We start from the raw sequence: 19,936 nt of genomic DNA, 5'->3' as shown, positions 1-19,936 counted from the left end.
CATGGTGTATAGAGAGGGTAAAAGAACATGGAATGGTGAAGTTCAGCCTTTGGATAAAGGAAGTGAAAAAAAAAAGCCTGGGCATTCGAAATATATTTTTGTGGAGAAAAAAGGTAAGATGTGGTTTTTACTGATACCACAATTAAGCACCACACGATATGTTTGAAAATCTAACGATTTATCTAAATAAAAGCATCCTTAAGACAATTTCAATATAAATCATGTCCAAAATATTTACCTTGAATGTTCCTTGGAATGCCTATGTGAGTATGTCAAGTGATATGGATCACTACCTTTCAGCGCAGGGATTTTTATGTAATTGAACCACAGTTGATACACAATTTTAATTTTACATTAGGTTCAGGTGTACAACAATGTTTCAACACAGAATAGGGCACTTTGGCTTTGACTAGCTATAACTTTTAGAAGATGTTCTCCTTAGATCCAGGATTGCACAAATATCAGTATCTCTTCAACTTCAAATATATGCAAAACCAGAAAAAAATGGGAAGATGGAAATTAATGTGTACTGCTGATTCCCAGTTCAAGCATAGATCTGGAGATATGAATGAATGAATGTTAAAGTTGATAAAGAACTGAAAAGCTGGGTAGAGAGAGTGGCCTAAGATTGAGGAAAAGCAGCAACCTCTCTGGTAGCAGTTGTTTACCACTATGGTCAGAAAGTAGGCTATGGGGCAGATTTTTTTCTCTAACACATTGCCATGGGAATATCATTGCCTACTCCTGCTCTTTCTGGGCAGAAAAAAGATACAAAACTAACATAATGCTAACACCAGAATTGTTGTGAGGTGCAGGTAGCAATTAATGCAGGATGATTATTCTTCTCCTGACCTTTATTCAAGGCTTAGAGCCAAACCAGGAGAACAGCTTTAATGGGAGTCATTCGCTAAACCACCTAATGAAAGTGAAACAAAGATGATCAAGATTATGACTGTGTGAAGTCTCCCACCCATCAGAAACCCTACTGTAATTGCATGTAGGTAAAGTGTATTAAGAATTTTAAAACAATGCATTTTTCATTTATCGATTTTTTTCTTTTATTCATATCATTTCTTTACTGTTTTCTTTAGAATTTTCATAGACTTTTTGTGTGTGTATGCACAGTAGTAATCCTATAATTGTTATATTTTCTCCCATTTACTACTTCTAAGGACAATATATTCTAGTATAGAATTTAATTTTTTTTTTGGTTTGAATTATTTTATCTCTGATAGTTCCCAATTAATTTCATATTGTTGTCTTACCTTCTCATTAATCACTGCTCGTAAAAAAGTAGCAAAAAAGAAAAAGCTGTATGTCAATTGATTCAGTTGATTCACCAGGGAAAGTAACTTCCTCTTAGGAAGAGAAATTCACTTTGTCTTAAAGTACGTTAACAGAATAATGGGGTAGTTGAGCATGAAAGATGAGGCCTTCTAAACATAACCCAGATAGAAGGTGTTTACTTTACAAAAAGTCAATTTCTCTACGTAAGAAACAAACAGGAATTTTTTTTTTTTGGAGTTGGGGCTGGGGGTGGAGAGGGAAGGTGATGGTTAATGCTGGAGAAAGTTATCCTAAGAGGCAAGAGTAAGACACCAATAAAGGGCATAAGAAAGCCAGGGAAAAATTATCTTTTATGTGTAATGGACATCTAATTTTAGGAGAGTGATATTTAGTATGTAAGGTCTTTCTTGCCACATCTATTGTTATCATCTGCTAACCCCATACTTACAAAGAAAGACATTTGTACCGCTAGTTTTGTTTAATGGCATAAATGATGTTTAATTGGGAAAATGGTAATTATAAAGAGGACAGAGAAGGAATTTCAAACGGGGGCTTAAGGTGAGCAACACTTGTGAAACAAGCTTATAAATGAATTAACCATTAATATATATCTCCTATTGATACTGAATCCTTCTGAAATTCAGAGTAATAGAGAAAATCTCAAAGATGATTTAATTATACTTAAAGATTTCTTATTTAGATATAAAGGGAATCCAATAATGCTGAAGGCCTAGAATCACCTGGAATATGTTTATTTCATAAAGAGCTCTTTAATTTTCAAACAGAGTTTTTATTTGTTGCCTCTTATTTTGTTTAATAAAGGAAATGATCTGGAAAAAAAAAAGAATGGCCATCAACTATATTCAGCATGCTCTGTTTATCTCTTCAGAAACTTCTCCTTCATGATGTTTCCCCCCATCACCCCAGTGAAACATGCAGTAAGTACGTCTGTGTCTCAAATATCTTCTTAGAGGGTACATCAGTCATATTGGTTTGGGACCCACCTTAATGACTTCATTTAGCCATAATCACCTACATAATTTACTTATCTCCAAATACAGACACATTCTGAGATACTGGGGGTTAGGATTTCAACATTTGAATTTGGAGGGACACAATTATGCCCATGAAAAGGGACATATGAAACTAGTTTATTTCACAGATTTAATCACTCAGAATCCTAAAGTGCTGGGTTTGGAACTCACAGCTTCAGTAGAAGAATAGAAGAATTTTACCATCTGATGTGACTCTGCTCTGATTATATTTTAGGACTACCATGAAGATATACTAAAAATTCTAACACCCTGGAGGAGTCTAAATCCCATTCAGTTGCAAATCTTCCTGTCATGGGAGTTGATTGCCAGCTCTAATTTTGAGTGAACGCATTAAACATGATGGTGAAAATATCAATTAAAAAAATCTACTCTCCATACTACGTGTGTCTATTTCCATGTGTGTTCTTCCCTAACTTACATTCCACCTACACATAGTTGTTTGTGGCTTCTATTTTGTCAAACTCTTAAAACATTCTTAGTTAAAATCATCTATTTTTTTTTCTACTATCCTACCTTGACCTTGTCTTCAGCTTTTGCTCCTTAAAGATTGGGATGTGGGGGGACACTTCTCTCCTTTACCACATAATTCTTTTCTCAGGAATTTCAGGATTTCCTCAAAGTCTGCAGTTCTATGTTTGACATTCTCTAATTTCAACACTGATGTTTTTCATTTTATATTCTCATATTTTTGTAATTTGGGTTGGTTCTCGTATGGATTTGAAAACTTACACTTATTCTAGGCTATTATTCCCAAGAATTTCCCCATTACAAGGTTTGTATCTACCTGAACGCCTCAAAGATCGCAAAAATGCCAGTATTCAGGTTCCTAATTCCTAGTTTTCCCCATTTTTAATACAGTCCTCCTTGACAGTTTGAAATTTAGCAGATAAACTTGTGAACATGAAGTAGTTTTGAGTTAATTCAAAATCATCATCAGGGAAGAAAATTCTTGTCAATAAAATTAAAATCTGTACCCATCAATACTAGTATAGATCATTTCCCTTTAACAGATTGCTTTTGAATTTCAAACATTTTTTTTTCAATTTAAATATTAAGCATTTACAATCAAGTGCTAATTTATTTTCAATCCTACTTCCACTATTTCCCCACCTTTCTTCTTTAATCCAACATTATATGTCAACATTCCTTTTCTTCCAAAATATATTTTATCCTTCCTTTCCCTGGTATTTTTACAATACTATTTACTTGAGCTGGAATATCATATTCTTCCACTGTATCTGTTAAACATTTTTATATCCCCCAGTGTTTCTATTTAGGCAGCTAGCCTCATGAAGAATTTCCAGTCCATCTTCTATAATCTGAGTTTAAGGTCTCAAGGGGCATCTACTAGAGAAATGTTGAGCTCTCCTTATCTTCATGAGCAGAAATCAGCATTAAATACAGACAGCAGTGTAATTCTTCCAAAGGAATTATATTTGAACTCTCTATCAATTCCTCTAATCAGGACTGGCTCCATTGATGAGTAAAGTTGCATAGTGTCCAGCACTTAAAAAGGCCCTACACTGGGGGTTTCATGTTCTATAGACATCATTTAAAAATTATCTTTGAATTGGTGTTTTATAAATGAGTCCTATTAGACAATGCAGGACTGGAATGGGTAGGATCAGATTTAAGTGAGAGCCTTGCAGTGTCTGGGGCTGGGCAAGGTTGCAGCCTCCCTGACGCTGGCAGTTAGCTGAACAGTACCTTCCAAGGGGATTTGATGGGGAACTCTTCACACATTCCCCATCCAGATACTGAGTGCATCCCAGCATGGAATCTGCAATCCTTTGGAGGTCTGCAGGGTTAGGGTGGTGGGCTCTGGAGAAAAAGAAACTGATTCCCTGCCCCAAACCAGGGCCCTGCATTTTCACTTTGTACTGGGCCCCGTAAATTATATAGCCATCTATACCTCCAATGAATACCAATTAATCTAAAGTAATAGGGGGAAAGGAGGGGAAAAAAGTATTAGGAACTCCTTTTCTCCCATTCACACAGTTCAACATTTAAAATTAAGTAAGAGTATCATGGGTAAAAAGGCACTTCAGAGCCACTGTCGGTATTTTTTGCCATTTGAATGGTTTCAATAAATATTGTTATTCTATTAAGTTGAATTAATATAGTTCTGAAGGTAAGATCTGTACGTATCTGAATAACTAGAAAGCAAATATAAGTGTATTCTGAGAAAAAAGAAAAAAAGATTCTCTAAATAAAAGATATATATAAAAGTTGTTTAAAAAAGCAGATGATGTAACTGGCACATTGTAAGTGTTGATGGTTAGTGAGAATAAAAGACTTTTTTAAGGAGATGGGTGAGGTCTTTGTTATATAATTATATATCAGAAAATATCTCTCAGGGCTCAATAAAATTCACAACCACTTGAGCAGTAATTTTGTGAAGAGTAACAAAGGGGGACCTACCAAAGTAGTACACTAGGGTGCTGATCAGTGGTAGCCTATGAACCCAGCATAGTCGAACTGTGTTATTTCACCAGGACTAAGAACTCAGCCCAAACATGTGAGCTTCCTGTACCATCTTTGCTGCAGAGAACAGGATAAAAATGAACTATCACTAAAAATAAGGGCAGACACTTAGATATGATTAAATATGTTATGGACATATCATATACACCATAAAAACTATACTGAGACAGATACTATTAACATACAGATAAGGAACCTAAGGCACAGAGAGGTGATATGCACACCACACAGAGATTACAAGTGGAATAGCCAGGATTTGAACTATGTATGACTCTTCATCTCAGGACCTATGCCCTTAACCTCTACATCTCTCTATTGATTCTCAGTTTCCTAATATAGGTGAATGTAATTTCAAGTTTTTCCTCAGACAACATCTGACTTATACTAACTTGGATCTTTTTTCTTTCATTCTTAGTCAACACGGGGAAACAGCCAAAAATGCAAAACCATTCTAATACGTTAGGAGTCAGTTCTGTCTCTCTCTCTCTCTCTCTCTCTCTCAATTGCTTGAAAGCGTGTAGTCATATTTCTGATAGACCAGTAGCAATAAGACTAGATTTTTGAAACAGTTTATACTTTAGTTATTTTATGTTTATTTTAGTCTGCAATTTGTATCTTTTGAGTGATATTATAAATGATGATATTTGTTCAGGATTGGTCAATATGGTATTTTCCAATTAGATAATCATTTTAACTTCTACATCATTTTTCATAGTATATTGTCCAAAAACGGGTAAAGGTATTCTAGATTAGACTTCGCAATTACTGTTATACTGAGATTGTACTGAGGACTCCACAGCACACCATTTGACAGGTGGTATTTATTAAATACATGACATTAGAGAAGGCAGAAAATAATAAAGGCAGAGACAGACATGATAAACATGTCTGTATTTCACCTATGAATTTTAGTTTTCAGTGACTTTGACAGTTAAGATAATGCGAGGCTAGTGTCACTGCTGAATTTCTTTTTAAGTTTGTTCAGAAATTCATTTTTCTTACCTTCAAGTTAAAGAGTCAGTGTTTCTAGCCAAGATAGACAATAACAGGGTCACACAAGGTATAGGAAACTACAGAATATAAATTATTTTTGTGACTTTGACTAAAAATAAAAACAGATTCTCATATTGGTGTATATTTTAAAAATACTAGAATGTATTAAACACTTATTATGTGTCAGGAAATATGATCCTAAAGAGACAGCACTCTCTCTGCTTAAATTGCCTTAATATATTTTCTTGATCTACCCTAAAAATACACTCTATCATTCTGTTATTTTTCCCTGCTCTGACTTAACATAATCATATATTCCTTTTCTTTGACTTTGTTTGCATAAAAGTAAATGATGGTTAATCAATCACCCTTTTCTCCCTACTTTCCAGGAGTCAGCCTGCCTTTGCACTCAACCAACTTTCCTTCTCTAGACAAATTTATTACGAGTAGCTCTGCTTCTCTTTGGAGAGGGGCGCAAGAAGTCTAAAACTTCACCTGAGGTGTGCCCTGCTGAACCTTATTCAAATGGCCTGGGGATCTCACCGGTGGATGTAGATAAATAGCCATGGCCTTTGCAGTATGAGCTCTTGATATTCTATTGGCTATATTTAGCTTTACCTTTTATTGCAGGAGATGCTGAAGCTGAATGCAATCTTCCTGACGCAATGTTGAACAAAATAACATGTCCTACTTTTCTTTTTTTAAAGCTGTTGATTTCAGTAAGTCCCATAGAGCATTTAGGCGTGAGCTTCTAGCTTTAACTTAATGCTAAGTAGACAACACTGGATAAACTACCCCGACTTCCATTTGGGATTAAAAGCGAGGACAGGAATAGTAAATATTCAAACTTAGATGCATGTGGTTGTCCCCAGACTTAGGAATCAGGGTCCTATATGGTCTCACATGAATTCTAGGTTTATAAATTATGTATGAGAGCCAAACAGAAGTTTTCCCATGAAAAGGTGTCTGATTTTATTAAAACACAAAAAGAACTGATGGCTCACTCTTATTGTTGTGAAAATATGCCAATTTCTTAAGTCAAGTTAGTTAAAATACTCATGAAACTATTGCAAACCCAAAGGGTAAGAAAGCAATTTAAAAGGCTTGAAATTAAAGCACTGCCCCTGGAAACCAATAAATCAACGGGAAACTAGAGTGGATTCTGTCGTACTGTCAGAATGAAAACGAAAAGGAACGCAGAAGACACATAAACTAAAAGTGGAAAGAGTTTTCCTTAAGACAAATGAGAAATCTTAAGAGACAGATTAGATACATATAAAATGAAAAATGAGATACTGATAGCCAAACAGACCGATATAAAAAAAAAATGTAGGCTTACTTACATTACTGCTTTTAGGGAAGACACTGGACAATGTGTCTTAATTAGTAATGTGGTCTGGGATTAATAAAGCAGCACATTCTCAAGACAGCTCTCTTTCAGTACAATTGTGGTATTCAAAAGAAAAACTGAAACTAAGTGATTTGATTACTTTCGTTTTCTAAGAGATAATTTGCACATGTGGAAATATCCCTCAAGATATTTTAAAGTATCATAGATCAAATGTTTACGTCAATTTAGTTTAAATGCAAAAGCATGGATTCTGAAATAGACTGCTGTTTTGATAAATAAATTTATAAATAAATCTAATTTTATTTATTTATTTATTTATTCATTCATTCATTTATTTATTTATTTAATAAATATCAGTCTCTGCTAGGCTCCTAAATACCACCAAATTTATATTCTGGGACATAAATTTTGCTGGGAAGCTTGTTGAGGGCTAGGATTTAGCTTGTTTTTATTTATTTCTTTTTTATATTTTAAATATTTGGTAGTACAGGGCTGGTGCAATAATAGTTTTATTTCACATTAAGCTCTATAAAAGTGATATTCATGAGAGACTTGGCACTGGTTCTAAACAATTTCTGATGTCCTAAACAACTTAGCACCACTCCATTGAGAAATACCTAAGACTGAAATTTCCATTTGAATCCCAACTTTACCTATGCTTTGATCCAAATTTATCATACTAGAAAATAAAAGCTAGAACTTGGCGTACTAGGTTAACATCATCAATTCAGTCCACCAGCCATTTGCTGAAGTTCCAGTATCGTGTATTTTTTATTGAGGCTTTTAGCACTTGATGCCAATGCCAAAACTGTTCAGTTAAGCTGATGCCAAATTCTTGCACAGAAATTGTGATACGATAAATGTTGTAGTTGAACCCATTAAGATTTGGTATACTTTGTTATTCAGCAATAGTAAGCAAAGCACAGAGGAAAGAATTTCATAAAAAGCTTTGGCTTGCAATCTTAATATTCTGCTTTGTTGAGATAGTCTGAACCATGGCGTGAATTATTTTACCCGCTCTTCAGGTCCTCAATTGTATGACAATGCAGTATAAAGGCCTGCTATGATTCTAAACCCTTATATCAATCCTGGATCTTAAAATCTGCAGAAATTTAGAAAGGAAGAAACAACAAACTGGACCAAACCATTCCACTCACAACCTATACATACTCAACCCCAGAAAAAAGTTTTTGTTTTTTTTTTTTACATTTTTCTCACTGCTGTGAACAAAATATCTTATTCCACATCATTATCCTTACTAGCACTCTGGTACAGAAAAAAAAAATCCATGATATTTGTGTATTTATTGCACAACAAAAACTCTACTGAAACACATTACTTTTTTTTTCAATATATGAAATTTATTGTCAAATTGGTTTCCATACAACACCCAGTGCTCATCCCAAGAGGTGCCCTCCTCAATGCCCATCACCCACTGTCCCCTCCCTCCCACCCCCAATCAACCCACAGTTTGTTCTCAGATTTTGAGAGTCTCTTATGCTTTGGTTCTCTCTCACTCTAACTTTTTTTTTTTCCTTCCCCTTCCCCATGGGTTTCTGTTAAGTTTCTCAGGATCCACATAAGAGTGAAACCATATGGTATCTGTCTTTCTTTGTATGGCTTATTTCACTTAGCATCACACTCTCCAGTTCCATCCACGTTGCTACAAAGGGCCCTATTTCGTTCTTTCTCATTGCCACGTAGTACTCCATTGTGTATATAAACCACAATTTCTCTATCCATTCATCAGTTGATGGACATTTAGGCTCTTTCCATAATTTGGCTATTGTTGAGAGTGCTGCTATAAACATTGGGGTACGAGTGCCCGTATGCATCAGTACTCCTGTATCCCTTGGGTAAATTCCTAGCAGTGCTATTGCTGGGTCATAGGGTAGGTCTATTTTTAATTTTTTGAGGAACCTCCACACTGTTTTCCAGAGTGGCTGCACCAATTTGCATTCCCACCAACAGTGCAAGAGGGTTCCCGTTTCTCCACATCCTCTCCAGCATCTATAGTCTCCTGATTTGTTCATTTTGACCACTCTGACTGGCGTGAGGTGATATCTGAGTGCGGTTTTGATTTGTATTTCCCTGATAAGGAGCAACGTTGAACATCTTTTCATGTGCCTGTTGGCCATCCGCATGTCTTCTTTAGAGAAGTGTGTATTCATGTTTTCTGCCCATTTCTTCACTGGGTTATTTGTTTTTCGGGTGTGGAGTTTGGTGAGCTCTTTATAGATTTTGGATACTAGCCCTTTGTCCGATATGTCATTTGCAATTATCTTTTCCCATTCCATTGGTTGCCTTTTAGTTTTGTTGGTTGTTTCCTTTGCTGTGCAGAAGCTATTTATCTTCATAAGGTCCCAGTAGTTCATTTTTGCTTTTAATTCCCTTGCCTTTGGGGATGTGTCAAGTAAGAAATTGCTGCGGCTGAGGTCAGAGAGGTCTTTTCCTGCTTTCTCCTCTAGGGTCTTGATGGTTTCCTGTCTCACATTCAGGTCCTTTATCCATTTTGAGTTTATTTTTGTGAATGGTGTGAGAAAGTGGTCTAGTTTCAACCTTCTGCATGTTGCTGTCCAGTTCTCCCAGCACCATTTGTTAAAGAGACTGTCTTTTTTCCATTGGATGTTCTTTCCTGCTTTGTCAAAAATGAGTTGGCCATACGTTTGTGGGTCTAGTTCTGGGGTTTCTATTCGATTCCATTGGTCTATGTGTCTGTTTTTGTGCCAATACCATGCTGTCTTGATGATTACAGCTTTGTAGTAGAGGCTAAAGTCTGGGATTGTGATGCCTCCTGCTTTGGTCTTCTTCTTCAAAATTACTTTGGCTATTCGGGGCCTTTTGTGGTTCCATATGAATTTTAGGATTGCTTGTTCTAGCTTCGAGAAGAATGCTGGTGCAATTTTGATTGGGATTGCATTGAATGTGTAGATAGCTTTGGGTAGTATTGACATTTTGACAATATTTATTCTTCCAACCCATGAGCACGGAATGTTTTTCATTTCTTTATATCTTCTTCAATTTCCTTCATAAGCTTTCTATAGTTTTCAGCATACAGATCTTGTACATCTTTGGTTAGATTTATTCCTAGGTATTTTATGCTTCTTGGTGCAATTGTGAATGGGATCAGTTTATTTGTCTTTCTGTTGCTTCATTGTTAGTGTATAAGAATGCAACTGATTTCTGTACATTGATTTTGTATCCTGCAACTTTGCTAAATTCATGTATCAGTTCTAGCAGATTTCCGGTGGAGTCTATCGGATTTACCATGTATAAGATCATGTCATCTGCAAAAAGTGAAAGCTTGACTTCATCTTTGCTAATTTTGATGCCTTTGATTTCCTTTTGTTGTCTGATTGCTGATGCTAGAACTTCCAACACTATGTTAAACAACAGCGGTGAGAGTAGACATCCCTGTTGTGTTCCTGATCTCAGGGAAAAAGCTCTCAGTTTTTCCCCATTGAGGATGATGTTAGCTGTGGGCTTTTCATAAATGGCTTTTATGATATTTAAGTATGTTCCTTCTATCCCGACTTTCTTGAGGGTTTTTATTAAGAAAGGTTGCTGAATTTTGTCAAATGCCTTTTCAGCGTCGATTGACAGGATCATATGGTTCTTATCTTTTATTTATGTGATGTATCGCGTTGATTGATTTGCGAATGTTGAACCAGCCCTGCATCCCAGGAATGAATCCCACTTGATCATGGTGAATAATTCTTTTTATATGCTGTTGAATTCGATTTGCTAGTATCTTATTGACAATTTTTGCATCCATATTCATCAGGGATATTGGCCTTTAGTTCTTTTTTACTGGGTCTCTGTCTGGTTTAGGAATCAAAGTTAATACTGGCTTCATAGAATGAGTCTGGAAGTTTTCCTTCCCTTTCTATTTCTTGGAATAGCTTGAGAAGGATAGGTATTATCTCTGCTTTAAACGTCTGGTAGAGCACCCCTGGGAAGCCATCTGGTCCTGGACGCTTATTTGTTGGGAGATTTTTGATGACTGATTCAATTTCTTCGCTGGTTATGGGTCTGTTCAAGCTTTCTATTTCCTCCTGAGTTTTGGAAGCGTGTGGGTGTTTCGGAATTTGTCCATTTCTTCCAGGTTGTCCAGTTTGTTGGCTTATAATTTTTCATAGTATTCCCTGATAATTGCTTGTATCTCTGAGGGATTGGTTGTAATAATTCCATTTTCATTTATGATTTTATCTCTTTGGGTCATCTCTCTTTTCTTTTTGACAAGCCTGGCTAGAGGTTTATCAATTTTGTTTATTTTTTCAAACAACCAACTCTTGGTTTCGTTGATCTGCTCTACAGTTTTTTTTAGATTCTATATTGTTTATTTCTGCTCTGATCTTTATTATTTCTCTTCTTCTGCTGGGTTTAGGCTGCCTTTGCTGTTCTGCTTCTATTTCCTTTAGGTGTGCTGTTAGATTTTGTATTTGGGATTTTTCTTGTTTCATTGAGATAGGCCTGGATTGCAATGTATTTTCCTCTCAGGACTGCCTTCGCTGCATCCCAAAGCATTTGGATTGTTGTATTTTCATTTTTGTTTGTATCCATATATTTTTTAATTTCTTCTCTAATTGCCTGGTTGACCCACTCATTCTTTAGTACAGTGTTCTTTAACCTCCATGCTTTTGGAGGTTTTCCAGACTTTTTCCTGTGGTTGATTTCAAGCTTCATAGCATTGGGGGCCGAAAGTATGCATGGTATGATCTCAATTCTTGTATACTTACGAAGGGCTGTTTTGTGACCCAGTATGTGATCTATCTTGGAGAATGTTCCATGTGCACTCGAGAAGAAAGTATATTCTGTTGCTTTGGGATGCAGAGTTCTAAATATTTCTGTCAAGTCCATCTGATCCAATGTATCATTCAGGGCCCTTGTTTCTTTATTGACTGTGTGTCTAGATGATCTATCTGTTTCTGTAAGTGGAGTGTTAAAGTCCCCTGCAATTACCCCATTCTTATCAATAAGGTTGCTTATGTTTGTGAGTAATTGTTTTATATATTTGGGGGCTTCTGTATTCGGCGCATAGACATTTATAATTGTTAGCTCTTCCTGATGGATAGACCCTGTGATTATTATATAATGCCCTTCTTCATCTCTTGTTATAGCCTTTAATTTAAAGTCTAGTTTGTCTGATATAAGTATGGCTACTCCAGCTTTCTTTCGACTTCCAGTAGCATGATAAATAGTTCTCCATCCCCTCACTCTCAATCTGAAGGTGTACTCAGGTCTAAAATGAATCTCTTGTAGACCGCAAATAGATGGGTCTTGTTGTTTTTTTTTTATCCATTCTGATACCCTATGTCTTTTGGTTGGCTCATTTAGTCCATTTACATTCAGTGTTATTATAGAAAGATATGGGTTTAGAGTCAATGTGATGTCTGTATGTTTTATGCTTGTAGTGATGTCTCTGATACTTTGTGTCACAGGATCCCCCTTAGGATCTCTTGTAGGGCTGGTTTAACATTTATTATTTCTGATACCTGTTTGGCTGATTATGTACTTTTTTAATGTAGATAATCCTATCACCTGTAGCATGGGAGAAACTCTTCTAATACTTAACTCTTACTTAATTTTCCTGTAATTGCATTGACTAGTACTCAAAGAAAATATAAATAAGAATAATACAAATTATAACTCGGAATAGTTTTGTTAAAAACTTTAATGTAACTGGCTTTAAGGTTCATAGTTCCAGGCATTATACGCTTACTTGTTTTATGTATTCCATGTGTGATTCATTTTTATAAACTGTAAAAAATAATCCCACTCCTATCATTTTATCAGTGGACTTTTTAAAGTTTTTGTTTTGCCCAGTAATCTCTTTTCCTATTAAGATGTTGAGGCTGGAGGAATAAAATAGATGGGACATCATACAGGATCTCCATTACACAGGAAGTCCAACTGTGCTTCTGACTCTTCTTTTCCATTCCTGTTTTGGTGTAATGCTAATTTCACCCTGTCAAAGCAGAGTCAGCAATTGTGACTTGACACCTACTTTGGTTTTGATTTTATTACAAAGATTTTAGAAGACAAGTCATGAAAAGCACAGAAAATGCTGAATTTTATACTCCTAGCCTCCTGTCTTTTTCATTGACATTTTGCTAAAAATTTAAATGTAATCTAAATTGGATATGGCTCCAAAATATCTTATTCCAAGATAGTAATAGCTTCGAAGTCACTAATCCACTCAAAGCTTTTCAGCTCCTTCATTACCTGGCCAGACAGTACCAATACTAATCATATCCTTCTAAAAGTACTCTCACCCTCAAACACTATAAAACAATAGTATTGTGACATGTTTGTACTATGCGGGTTGTTTCTTTCCATTTCCATGGTCACCTTCTCTGTCAGCTGATATTTAAAAATTGAAATATCTCTAGTCCTTTTTTGTGCCCCCCATGCTCTTTTCTCTTTTCCTTTCCTTCTGTCTGCCTTATGCCCCAACCCAACTATATAAATATTCCTACCTACAAGGAGATCCTATCTACTCCAATGGTTTAAACTCCATCACCACCATCTCTTAAATATCCATCTTAGGCTTTGAGCTCTCTTGAACTCTGATATGAATATTCTACTAATTCTTCATATTCTTTAATTTGTCTCCTTATAAATACTCCAAACTAACAATGTCTCAAGCTAAAATTTTTATGCTCCTTTCTAAAACTGGTCTTTTTCTTTTCTCAATGTCCTGTATCAGAAGTTACAACTACTTTTCAATTAGTTGTTCAAACCAGCAATCTGCATGCCACGATTTCTTTTTTTTAAAGCTCATTTCTCAAATCTCCTCCCAAATACCTCTCAAATTTATTTATTTCCTTACAGACCTATTGCTACCACCCTAGTCCAATGCACCAATACATAGGACACATGAACTATTGAAACAGTCTTCATCTTCCTGCTTATACTCTGGTCCCTTTCTACACTATTCCCAGTGGTAAGCAGAAATGTTGTGGTATTTTTAGTGCAAATCTAATTGTCATCTTTATGCTTAAGTTACTTAATGGCTTAACTTTTACACACTGAAAAAATATTGCTTTCTAGAACTCTCAAGTTCTTATACCTACATCTCTCTCAACAAACTCTTCATTCATTCACTAGAATTCAACTATGAAGGACCGCTTTTTGTTTCCATAATGCAGCTATTCTCCCTCAAGGTTAAGATGTTATCAAGGTGAACTCGCATAACATTTAACACTCGTTGTTTCTTGTATCTTTATCTTTATGGTGTTTGGTATACCTTATTTTGCTTTTTAATTAACTCTTTTTGTCACTAATTGGATTTCACTCTACTATAATTTTAAGCACGTGACTTAATTTCACACTTACTATAGTTACAATTGTGTTCCATTTTTCAAAAATACTTTTGTAATTAGTATTTTCACATACACAAACATACATAGACACTCACTTCTATATGGCTTCACAGACATTCCCATATTAAGCTTTTATTATGTTTCTTATGATTTATAACAGTTTTTATAATAATATACAGCAAAATTAATAGCTGGATTCTAAGCATTATAAACACAATGATTCCTTGCCAAATGCAAACTATTTTCTATGTTAAAGGAATCATCTCACAAATGTCTCTGTTCATTCTTTTGCCTGAGGGAAGGAGTAAACATCATGATGTTAGTTTTCATTATTATCATCTTTATCTCCTCTCCCCTAATTTTTTATGAGGTATTTTTGGCTATTGTCTTTTCTTTAGAATCTTTTTTTTTTTGTTAAAATATGTGTAATTTATCTACTGGTGGAACAGTTGGCATTGTTGAAGTTGGGCTAGTATCAGAAACTTAGGCATTATTTGCTACTTAAATCTCAAAATCCATGGGGATTAGATGCATCCACCACTATGGTAACTGTTGAGGTACTAAAAATCTCACATTTCAAAAGGCATGTTCCAATTTCTAGAATATCTCAGTGTCCCAAATCTATGCTATATTCTGCTCCAAAGTTTTGGAAATTTGCCACTTTCTCCTTCAGGGTATACTAACATTGGAAAAACAAAGTAAGGCTCCTAACATTTCAGAGATATTTCTTCCAAAATAGTCCTGTCACTGTTAGGTGTGGGGTGTGTTTGCATGTGTGTGTGTGTGCACAAACATGCGTGCACATGTTTTTATATATCTACTTAAACTACTGGTTTTCAAATGTTTAACTGAAAATCCTATGAAGAAGTAAGACTTCCAGAATGACAGTTTGAGGAACTTGGGGAAACCTCTTCCACTGGTAAGGTATCTACTAAATAGATATAAAAATTGGCAATAACAATTATTTAACGTCTTTGGGGATTAAAGAACATGCAATAATTTAACAAAATTGGCCAAATTTAACAAAATATCTATTGGGCTTAATATGCACAGCCTTGGCACTTGATCTAGAGGATTCTATCATCTACTCACAGTTCTGCCAGTGACTGTCCTCCAGCTCCATGGGTAGAAAAGCTATTCTGGGTAGATTAGGCTGATGAACACCAGCAGATCCCATTACTCCTTATATTCTCCTCACTGTAGAAGGCGTATATCAAGTGGGTAGTAGCAGTGGGACAATGGTGCTATCATTCTATCCTCAAATTCTAGTATGGATCCAGTGGGGCAGCTGGTGAAAAGCAGAGTCCCCCTTTTCTGCCAACTTGTGTGTTGCAGGACAGTGCTCTGATAATCTTGCCAGTCAAGTGTCAGTTCTAATCTCTAGCTTCCTTGGGCAGAAACAATAAATTTGGCAGCCACTGAACATGGCGGAGCCCATCCCCCCATTTCTGCACTACAGGAGATCCACACTGGGCAGTTCTCACTCCCCCCCCCCACCCCCCGCCAAAAGCAGCTTCTCTCCATAGGAAAGAGATCTGTAAGGCATGTGGGGAAGATCGAGTTCCTGCCTTCAACACCCCAAACATGCTCCTTCTGCTGTATACTCAGAGGTTCTTCCCAGGGTGGGGTGTGAGCAAGCATCAAAAACTAACCACTCCATAGATCTTACCAAGTAATTCAAGTTTAATCATATCAAGGTGTGAAACAATTTATAACCAAGACATGGTCATCAACAATAAAGCAATCAGCTAGCAATTAATGGAGGCTAACATCTGGGTTTGATACCAATGATGCAGATTTGCTGGAAGCTTAATGGGAGATCAGGAGAAAAGATCGTCAGAGTGCTCAGCTAAATCCAAAATGAAGTTAGAAAGCAAACATATACACAGTAATATTTTTAAATGTTAAGAATAAATTGAACATAACAAGTATAAGAAACTACACTAAAGTTACAAAACATTGTTGAAGGAAATAAGATCTAGCTAAATGGAATGATATCCTATACTCAAGACTAGAAGACTTACTATTGTTGAGATGCCAATACTCCTGAAATTGATCTTCAAATTCAATGCAAAGTCTATTAAAACTTCAACTTCCTTTTTTGCAGAAATTGACAAGATGATCCTTAAATTTACATGAAAATAAAGGGACCCAGTATAGCCAAAATAATATACTTATAAAATTATGAAAATAATAAAATAATATTGAAAAAGAAGAACAGAGAAGTACTCATGCCTCACAATTTCAACACTTACTACAAAGATATAATAATCAAGATAGTGAATTACTGATATAACGCTAAATGAATACACAGCAATGAGAGCCCTGAAAGAAACCTTAAATTTATACTTCAATGATTTTTGATAAGGGTGCCAAGATAATGCAAAGTTTAAATATAGTTCTTTCAACAAACTGGGTTGGAACAAGATAACCAAGGCAAAGGTATGAAGTTGGACCCATACCTTTTATCATATACAAAAATTAACCAAAATATGCCATAGGCCTAACAGCTAAAACACTATAAAATTCTTAAGCAAACACCAAGGAATAAATCGCTGTGATTTGGGTTAGTTTGGTTTCTTAGATAGGACATCAAAAGCACAAGCAATAACAATAAAAACAGATAAACTGGATCTCATGAAAGTTTTCAAAAAACACTTCTGTAGTTCAAAGAACATCACCATGAAAAAGAAAACCCACAGAAAGAAAATTTTCGCCCTAAGACTATATAAACATGATAGACAACTCAATAACATAAATAATTGAAATGGACAAAAATCTGAATAGACCTTTCTACAAAGATGATAGACAAGGGACCAATAAGCATATGAAAAGGTGCTCAACATCATTAGCCACTAGGGAAATGCAATTCTAAACCACAGTGAGATGTCACTTCATGCCCACTATAATGGCTAAAACAAAACAAAGATAATGACATGTGCTGACAAGGCTATGGAGAAATTGGAAGCACCATGTATTGCTGGGTAGATACAGCCATTTAAAACAACAACACAACAACAACAACAAAAAAAACCCTACATGGTAGTTCTGCAAATAGGTAAACATAGAGTCACCATATGAACAAGCAATTCCACTCCAAGAGAAATGAAAACATGCAGCCATACCAAAACAACAAAAAAGTATTTATAAGTTCACAGTAGTATCGTTCATAATAGCCAAAAAGTGAAAAGGACTCAAATGCCTATCAAATATGAAAGGATAAATATAGTATATCCACAAAATGAATTTTTAGACAATAAAAAAGAAAGAAAATTGTTACATGCTACAACATGGATGATAAGGATCAAGTCACAAAGGGCAATATATTGTATGACGCCATTTATATAGATTATCCCATATAAGTAAATCTATAGAGACAGAAGTGGATTAGCAGTTGTTTAGGACTACGGTAGGAGTGGGAGTTTCTGGAAATGGGGAGTGAATGCTAATGGGTATTGGGTTTCTTTTTTGGGGCTATGAAAATATTAAAAATAATTGTGGTGATAGATACATGACTTAGAAATATACTAAAAACATCAAATTGTATACTTAAATGGACAAATTGCATGGTATTTGAATTGTATCTCAATAAAACTTAAAAATAGAAATATTACTACATTTTTACATTATGACACATACATGTTTGAATTTCCCATAGTTCAGATACATTTCAGAATTTTTAGGCCCAATTTTACAGTATAATCACTACATACTCAAACTTAACTTTATACCACTTAAGTAATAATCTCCCACCTCATTTGCATTCTCAAATATTACTTTATTGTCTAGAATTTTAATTATAATTCATGTGTAAGCCACAAAGTACTTACGTTTTTACTTATATTGTTTTTTATAACTTGTTGCATATCCCATGTTGCTAAGTAGTTGCTTTATGTCTTCCAAAAGCAGAGAACATATAATTGATTACATTTGCTATTTTTTATTTCTGAAATACAAACTTTAAGAGAATAATTTGACACATGTACAATATACTTATTGTCCTAACACACCTTTCTCGCTATAGTTTTATATTTCTCCCCCACCTTTCCTCTTCTTCCTCTACCTTCTACTCCTACTACTTCTGCTCCTTCTGCTATCCTTTCTCTTTTTCATCTTTGCCTCCTCCTTCTACATACAATTCCTACAGTTTTATTTTATATTTTTAAAAAAGAAGTTATTTGCCAACAGAGAACCTTATTTTTGTTCAGTATTTTTAAAAATAATTTGGAAGCCATGTAGTGATACGTTACTTTTGTGCATTATACTTGAAGCCATATTTTTTAAATTTTTTTTTTTTCAACGTTTTTTATTTATTTTTGGGACAGAGAGAGACAGAGCATGAACGGGGGAGGGTCAGATAGAGAGGGAGACACAGAATCGGAAACAGGCTCCAGGCTCCGAGCCATCAGCCCAGAGCCTGACGCGGGGCTCGAACTCACGGACCGCGAGATCGTGACCTGGCTGAAGTCGGACGCTTAACCGACTGCGCCATCCAGGCGCCCCTTGAAGCCATATTTTTACACTTGAATCTCTACTTCTCTAACTCATCATGTTAATTTTTTTATTGCCTTCTACCCAGTGAAATAAAGAAACTGACACAATACTATATTCCCATTCCCCCTCCTGCATTGTTTCTAGTTGGTTAAATCTGGGATGGCTAATTTTTGCCTCAATTTCTCTTTATTCTCTTTTATTTTTCCTATGGCAATTATTATTATAGTTTTCATAGATTGATTACCTAACACAAATATTTTGAATCTTACTAGGATTGTTATTTACACATAGATCTGAGATTCCATAATTTTGCTTCCCAGTATCTGTCATTTTAACTAATTATATTTTGATTCTTTATTTGTTTTTATTCATTTCCTTATTGGCTTGTAAACTCCTCTTTATACAGATTTTCAGGGAAGTCATTTTTAGTGGCACCCATTGATTTCAACGTTCAGTGACGCTGCTGTTCCCTTTACAAATTTGTAAAGTATAGCATTTCAGGTCTCTTTTCTTATCCTCCCCACCCCCAACTTACTCTCCCCACCTCCCTGATGAAATAAATGATTGGAAGTTCATACTCTATTGACCTGTGACTTTGATTTTACTATGTTAATTGGAGTAACATTACAGAATATTCCACTGGAAGACAGTATTAGGAGTTCACAAATAAAAGTATGAGGTTAAAAACAAAAACAAACCTTGAAAACACAAAAAAGCTAATTTCCTCAGAACAGACTTTTTCCTAGCATGTGTCTAAATTTTTCACTGTTTCAATTAAGGCATTTATTCAATCCAAGAAAGGTTTCTTATGATAAAACTGTGATTATTTCTGATTTTAATGTTCTTGAATCAAATACAGTGATACTAAATTTCTATACTTTAAATCTGATCTTTCACTTACAAATTTGTTTCCTCTCTAAATGCTTTAGAGATTTTTGCCATATTAA

The 19,936-nt window shown here is 35.3% G+C and overlaps 1 protein-coding gene across 13 annotated transcripts in view; it reads left to right on the top strand.

Annotated features, from left to right (window-relative positions):
* Nucleotides 1-2,719, top strand: part of CYLC2 (cylicin 2) — a 49,592-nt gene extending 46,873 nt beyond the window's left edge. For 8 of the 13 annotated variants that reach the window (XM_058694723.1, XM_058694720.1, XM_058694721.1 and 5 more), the window contains 3 exons: nucleotides 864-997; nucleotides 2,110-2,225; nucleotides 2,557-2,719. The gene's annotated coding sequence lies outside the window, so the exon portion shown is untranslated. Of the gene's footprint in view, nucleotides 1-863; nucleotides 1,002-2,109; nucleotides 2,230-2,556 lie in introns of all 13 variants that reach the window. The other 5 variants (XM_058694724.1, XM_058694722.1, XM_058694713.1 and 2 more) reach the window with 3 other exon arrangements.
* Nucleotides 2,720-19,936: the final 17,217 nt, after the last annotated feature.

The sequence above is a fragment of the Neofelis nebulosa genome, chromosome 12, assembly GCF_028018385.1.
Source record: "Neofelis nebulosa isolate mNeoNeb1 chromosome 12, mNeoNeb1.pri, whole genome shotgun sequence".
NCBI lineage: Eukaryota > Metazoa > Chordata > Mammalia > Carnivora > Felidae > Neofelis > Neofelis nebulosa.
Note: the sequence above shows the minus strand (reverse complement) of the source record. Positions and strands in the feature narration are given on the sequence as shown.